Here is an 8,170-nt window from a genome sequence, read left to right on the forward strand (position 1 = left end):
AAACGAACAACGTGTGTTCATGTGTTCTGCTTTTTGTCACTTTACTGCTGCTTTACATTTCGGATGGCATGTGGCCAACAATCGGCTCCACGCTGTTGTGTGCTGAGACTATTTATCACAAACTGGTTCAATTCAGTAGCCGGCACAGTTATGGATAAATACAATTTCTGATTTTTAAAAAATGCTTTGTGAGGAAAAACTGACCTCTGAAATGACAATTACTTTTAATAAGTAATACTATGATGTTGGATGCTACAGGCACTGTGACAAACGCAAACACAGATCCCACTGCAGATCTAATTGCATGGAAAAGTCAACTTTTTTCTCTCCGATTTGACGCATCTGTTTCTAGGTCCAGTGTTTAGCATTTTCTTTCTCTTTATAAAGATCTTGAGACCAACAGGACATGATAGAGAGGCGGCACAGGTTAGCTGGTTGAAAACCAGTTCTCTTCCCTTCGATTTCTCTTTTTTATTTCTACTGTTTTCTTTTGCGCATTGTAATTGTACGGATCAGCTGAACATTCACTGACTTTGGAGGTTATTTTACAATAAAAAAAAATGCACTCAGAAATCAAATAAATCTATGATAAACTGTGTAATGCTGCCAGCATACATCTGGCATGAAGAGATCCAAAATATATACATCAAGTGCATGCCTAAAGATATCTGACAGGTAATATAGGCTCTGTAAGAATCTCACAGGTGGATTTTCTGACATTCTGAGACTTTGTGAGAAAACTTACTGAGCTTCAAGTCCAGTAAGTGTATCTGTCAGTTAGCTAAGAAAAGATTGCTTCATTGCTCCACAAATTAGCCTCTTCAAGGAATGTTGAAACTTGACGTTAATGCCGCCACAATCCCTCCCACAGAAGGGTCCGGAGTGATGGGACTGAAGTCTAAACCAAACACTGTGTCAAACAGGCCTGTGTGCCTCTCTCTGGGTGAATGACTGGTTTTACGTGTCACATGCTTTTTTTTGTAGAGCAACATACGCCAATTCCGTATAGGATTGACCCCGTTTGCTGCTCTGGGACCAGTTCCTCGAGTCGCCCATGTCAGGTGGGGTTGCTGGCTGGGTCACCAATTACTTGGTGAGGCTGAGAAAGTAGCATAGAGTCGCCCTGAGCTGCCATGTTGTATAAGCGTCATGCTGCGGGCAAGTAGGTAGGTAACGCCTCATTTCAGCTCAGTGAAGCTGTTCTCAAAGGAGCTTTAATACGCTTATGTCCTACTCAAGATCAGTTTGTAACTATGAGTGTTAATGAACGCTCAGTCCACCATGTGAACATAGTGCACAGGTGCCAGTATTACAGTGGGAGGGTTACTTTTTTTTTAGCAGAGAGACTGAGAAGACAATATACTGTAGAAAAGTAACAAAGATCTTTTTGTGTTGTGCCTTTGGCGGTAAAACTCTTCCAACATGACTTCAAAATAATCATAAATGTTAATAATGGGTGCATCCTGGTGGCACATGCGATCAACCAGCGACGTCTTTCAGCCCTTGATGTAAAGTATGACTCTTTTGCTCCACTTACTCCCTCCGTCTTTCCTCTTTAAGATCATTTTAGAATTGATACAAGAAGAAGATTTTCATCCATGAACAGTGGTTTCCCACCGCTCAGCACCGCTCCAAGGACACCTGGCATATTCAGTTACTACACTCAAATATGGAACTACAAATGTATTTTCCTCCCAACAACAGCACTTCAAATGTAAAATGATGGTATATTTTAGAAGTAAGCATTAAGAGTCTCTCTGGATGAGTTTGTTCTTACAAAGGAAGCAGTTGAAAATGAATTAGCAGTAAAATATGGGAGCAGTAATTTAAGATACAGCCCATGATTTCAAAAACAACTTGTGTTTCTTGTTAACAGCTACAAGCTTTATAACAGTATAAAATATAGATTGCAGACTTCTTTCTGCTTTTGAGTTTCACAAAAGAGCTTTTGTTGTTGTCAAGTGCAAAGTGGATCACTGTAGAAAATGTAGTTTATATTTAATAAGTATATTGTCTCACCTGCTAACAAAGTGAGCATGCAAAAGTTTTGACATAAGCTCATTATTTTGCTGTTTTAGGACGTAATACCAGTTGGCTTAGTAGACATCTCCACGTAGAGCTAATTCTGATATGTTTCTTTACAGCAGCCTGAGAGGACCGATTCCCTGTCACAAGTGTGTCCTTTGGAAAAGTGAAAGATTGCTCCTGTGAAGTCAGGATTGCACTAATGCTGTTCCTGATTCATGTATAGCAAACAGTATTGTTTGAAGTCATTCAATTCCTTCCTCTTGACAAACAAAGTAACAAGAATGTGTCTGTTTTGAGTAACAATTACACATCGTCCAGAAAAAACTCCTTTCATTCATAAACTACACCATGTTTATTGAACATCGAGTTAATACCCTGTATTATACTCTCAAACATCACACAGTACTTCTGCATCTATGTGGATGTAACTGAATTCTCTTATCGGCTCCGCAAAACTCCCATAATTGCAAAAACAGCATTTAATTTCCTAATAATGGCTCAATGTCAAGTCCAATTCAGTCTGCTTGTTAAGCGGCAGCAATTACCGAATCGTACATGTGCAGACAACTCCTCCGGTGGGTGATAATAAGCCACTTTCTTTGTTACAGACCCTGAACAAACTCGGGGGGAAACACGTGAAGCAAAGATAATGCGACCAGTCAAGCGTGAGTGTGTACAAAACCCCACCAAACGTTCTTGTAGAAAACCCCTCAGCTATGACAGAAGCTGGTCCAACTGGGTTACGGTGATTCCACTTTAATAGTGTTGCGATCCCGAACCACAACAGAACATAACAATAGAAAGTACAGCTGCCCGATTGTGAGTCACTTCCTTTATAATAAGAGGCTGATTGACTACTGGTGTTTATGAACTTGGGAGGTACGTCGAGGATCGGAGAGTTTCTTTGTTGCGTTGTGCTGTTGTTATATTTTGGGTTTCTCCTTCAGCGTGACGGTCAGAGGTCACCGTACAAAGAGGCCACACGGGCTTTACTTTGACCTGCAGGCTCAGATGAAGAATCGTGTTTGTTGACATGTTCCTCCTGAGTTTGATTGTGTTCATTTGTTTTGGTTCATTCCTGCAACGCTCAGATACTCTCTTATACTGAGGGATCAAAGGGGAGATCTGTGTGGACATGGCATCCGCTTGTTCAGTCCTTGTCAAGTCATGGGCCTCGGCCTGGAAGACGAGGGGCAGCGCCGACCCTTAAATCTACAAAGATTAAGAATGTGTGAACTCTCATTTAATAGTGCGTGATATGTCTTTCTGGTTATGAAGTCTACAGCCATGCTAGCAGTGGGGGGATTTGACCTAAATGCTAAAATCGGCACGCTACCATTTCTGCTGTGCTCCCAGGGTCCTATATTCTTGATATTGCAAGAGATTGGTAAGGGCTATAATCACACTTCACGTGCAAAATAATGAAGGGAGATGGGCATTTTAAATGCAGTTTGAATGGTAAAAATCAGTTCAGCCACAGTGGAGATATTGATGTCAAAAGAAAAGATTAAATAAACTAAATTTGAGGTGTGGGTTTCAATGACTCAAACATCAGCAGGCTGTAAGCTGTAGGTGGGTGACTTCAACATTTCACCAGGAGAAACATACATTGCTGAGAAGATAAAACCCTTTGAAAGGTCTTCCCAGTTCTTGGTAACGTGTCATATTAAGAATACAAAAAGTTGGGAAACATAGGACCCTTGGGAATATATCTATGCTTCTCTCACAATGCTAAAATGCTGATATTTAGTAGGTATGCAAGCATACTAATATTTGCTAATTAGCACTCAACGCATAGTACAGCTGAGTCTGCTGGGAATGTCAATAGTTTTGCAGGTATTTGGTAGTAAACTGAGGATTGAATACATTTTTTATTTTGACCAGATGGTGGTGCTAAATGAAAAGTCAGGAGGATCACCAAAGTTATAAATCCTGAGGGGGACATGAATGTGTGCACCAAATGACGTTGACATCTTTCAGTCTGGACCAAAATAGTTTTCTCTGAATTCAACATATGAGCACATTTGTACCCAGACCCTGTGGAGTACTAAACATATCTTCCCTGTCTCTATAAATTAAATGTTTACATATTTGAATGATTTGAATTCATATTAGAGAGCATGATTTGAGAAGCATTTGTTACTTCGTTTTTTCTGTTAAAATTGGATTTTAAGACAGGACATGGCATTGAACTGAAAGGCCAGAGGGGAGTAATGGCTTGATTGGTTGGAGTTCCTGTTTACGCCCACCTGGGCATGACACTGTCCAGGAAGTAACAGGTTTCCAGGAAGTGATAATCTCTTAAGGGTCTTCAGACTTCTCTCTAACAGGAAAAGAAGTCTCACTTTGGGGCTGCCTGCACATGTCTCCCGACAACACAGGTAACATTGTTTTGTCTTTACGTTGTAATTTGAACAGCGTGCTCATATTCCAGTATCATGCTCTGTTTAGGTTTTTGGCCTGATTGGAAGCACATGGGCTTGTTTGGATGACAGAGTGGATCAGCTGTTTGCTGAGTTGGTGGATACAAATAGCTCAAGTCTGGTTTGGTGTAAAGCTTCATGGAATAAAGTACCCACAAGACAAATCTCGATTATTTTCTTCTCAGCACTTTCCAACGGAGTAAGCAGCAAACAATGTGGTTCTCTGGGATTTGAGAAGATTCCCAAGTTCTGGGATTGATTGATTAAGTTTGAGGTTGCGTGTTTAAGTAATGACAGTTCCTGGAGCTTTTCCATGAATGTATGAATATCAATACAAGGACTTTCCTACCTGGAGTTAAATTCATTGTGTCAGTGAGTAGGAATATTTTGTCACACTATCGGGTGTTGTATTACACTGCTTTCATATTCTGTCTCTCTTCTGGGCTTTAGGCCTGGAACTTTAAGACTTTGAAATGATCTTGGATCTTGTGGGTTTTTGTATTATTGCGTTGCCATTTTTGAAAGTATTTACTGATCACCTGTGCAGTTTTCAACACAACCTTGCACCTTTTTCCATCTTCTAACCTTCATGGACTCTAATTGAAGCGTGCGAGAGCTCTAAATGTTGTATGAGGAGTGAGGCGGCACACAACTGAATCACATTTTTTTGAGTTTGTAGTGTGTCCACACAGGACAACATTAAGTGTACTCAAACTGTCAGTATAAAAACCTCAAATACTCTTTCTTTTTACTTTGAGCACACACTGCAGCTGGCCTTATGTTGCATGCAGTAAGCATTCATTTGGGACGTACTAATTTGTCATAATATTGCACTTTAAACTTTGACCCTATTGCTAAAATATTGTGGATAATGGGTCAGAGCAGCCAGAATAGCATGCTGGTATTTTTTCTGATATACTAGACAGTATGGTAGTAAGGGTATTTGAACGCACAGCATGTTCTCTCAAGGTAAATGGAGGAGCAAGTCACAACTGCATATTTTGGAAATCACAGTTTGATTGACGTCTTGACTACATTGGCACATGTATTTATTCCTTTTATTATAAAATGGTTTTATATATTTATTCTGGACTCTCAAAGAAAATGTATATATTGCACACGATAGTAAATACGAAGTAATTTTACCACCATTTCACCAGTCTGGAATTTGAGACTTCAAGAGTTAACCGAAGCCTACAAGAAAACAGTGCATGTAAATGTATAGCTTGAATACATTATACTCATGGTTTATACTCTACGTACTGTGCATAATGTATATTCATACTATTAACATGTTTACAGGAGGAAATCATTTGGCTCTGCTTGTGGCTTTCTACCACACTTTAAAACAACAAATTCCTTCTTGGCAACAAAATAATAGTGAGAACTAACGTTAGCATATACCTACAGCCATGGGAGCGAGCTATTCTCAGCAAAGCACAGTCAAGACACTGCCGAACTTAAGGGCAGTATAAAACATAAAGCACAATTGGAATAAGTGTTCTTGATCTTAATGCACATCATCGCTGTGTCCCAGGGATAAAACACTTAAAAGTCAGTCATGAAGAAGACAAAGCCCGAGGGCTCTTTAGGCTGGGTACATGTCTGTGATGCACCCAGCTACTTTAGCTGTCATGCAGCAATATCTCACAGCCTTCGCTGGGTGCACTGATGCTTGGCTTAAGCCATTTAGCAGCGCCCTGGTTAACTGAAACCGACAAAACTTCTGATTCCAGCCTGATCTTAGAATAACACCCCTGGCGACTGCAAAGCTGTCTTTGCCCATCTAATCCAGCGCGGTCCCACAATTGCAATAGCTGACAGAGATGCAGAAGAAGATGCCTTATGATGTTACAGCTGTTACTCTGTGGAATTCAATTAAATGGAAAACATTCGGATAAAGAAGAGAAATCCGATCCGGCTGACAGTTGTAGAGAGGAAAAGGGGGTGAGACTATTGCTCCAGGAGACCGCCAGACTAAAGAGTGCAGAAGTGCTGTAACATGAATAAAATAAGATGGCGTTTGGCCACTTAAAGCCAATGGGTACTCCAAAGGGTAGAGTGTTGGATGATTTGCCAAGGGTTGCTCTTTGCACATAGTAGTTGCCCAGAACCATGCAGAGCAGCAACGCTGGGTGATGAGATGTTTACAGCTGAGTAGAAATGTGAACACTGGGCATGTGAGTTAAATCGGCTCATGACACTGGACAACATTTCACTGAACATTGCAAACGCAAAGGGTTGAGGCCTTAAAGATGGTTGTGCAACACATAATCTTAAACGGACAGACTTTCTGTCGTACTGCATGGCTGTGGATGGATAGCTGGGTATTTGTTTCTTGTAAGCCTTTCGGTTGCAAAAACAAAATGTCGTAACTTGCAGCCTAAAACCTTCATCTTCCTCGTTGGTGTAACTCCAGTCCTTTCGCTTTATGTTTGGGAGATGCGTGTTGAGAAATAGCTGATGCTGATGATCACAGCACATCCGATGGAAACAATAATTCTCCTCTTGGGTGTACACACACATGTGACCGTGCCTTGATTAGATGCCAACTGAAAAAAGATGAAGCCACGTTAGCAGAAACCAATGCTAGCATTAAATGGCTGACACATTCATTCGTTTGTCCAATGGATAAAGAATAACTCATTTGCATACTACATAATATATGGTGTATACAGTAGATGCTATACATTTAATTAGTTTAAATTTAAAGTCCACTCAGAGCTTTTAACCGCGTCTCATGGTCTTTTTCAGCAGGTGGAGTTTGCTCAGTTTTCATCAAGTGGCCAGAGACCTAAAACTCGTCACAGCGAGGGGTCAGAGTTATGGATCAGGAGCCGATGGATGGCCCGACAAAGACCAAGGGTGCAACCCACGCCCGAAGCCACGAGGAAGACCGTACCTCACAACATCTCGTTGTTGGAATTGCTCTAGAAAACTTGTAAGTGGACCGTGAGTAGAGAATCTATCTGTTGTCGAACTACTGGACAAATAGTTTGTACGATTGGTACAATTTTGTACTAAAAGGAGATGTAATGTGTGCACCAACACACGTGATTTAGAAGGCTACTGTCAGTTAAACATCATAAAGAGAAAATGAAATGTTTCTCCAAATAATTAATTAACTTTCGAAGAGCTTCCTTCTTGCCGTCCCACTAACATTTTGAATTACTTATTGCATATTTTACACTGTGCATTGCTTTGTGCAGCAGCTGTCAACCCTGTCTCCTAGAATTTACATTTATAACTAGTTGGTAAAATCAAACATGTTTTGAAGCAATATCGTCTGTATTATGTTTAATGAGGAAATGTTGTGAAATAACATATCTGGCAAGTCATAAAATGTATATATTAAATGCACCAGTAACATTTTTCACTGACAAAATATCCAATCTAGCAATACAATATATGCTCATAGCAGCTGCAGCATTATTAAACTTGTCCATGGTTATGTGCAGGCAGCATCAGTGTTGTCTGTAGCATCCAGCAGATAACTGACGCAGTACAGCACAGCGCCCAGACAATTTGTAAAACAAATGCGGTTTATAAAGGCCAGTGTTTCGTCTCAGCATGCTCATACTAACAACTTAATTAAGCATAGTCCTCTGCACATGAACTTTAAGCTTGTATTAGCAGTCAAAAGAGATCTGCCGTTAGGTGCAGCTAGCTAATTATGTGATGATAAATCTTCTATGGCATGAGGTAATTTCTCATTGCTC

This window comes from Pholis gunnellus (genome assembly GCF_910591455.1).
Source record: "Pholis gunnellus genome assembly, chromosome: 23".
Taxonomy (NCBI): domain Eukaryota; kingdom Metazoa; phylum Chordata; class Actinopteri; order Perciformes; family Pholidae; genus Pholis; species Pholis gunnellus.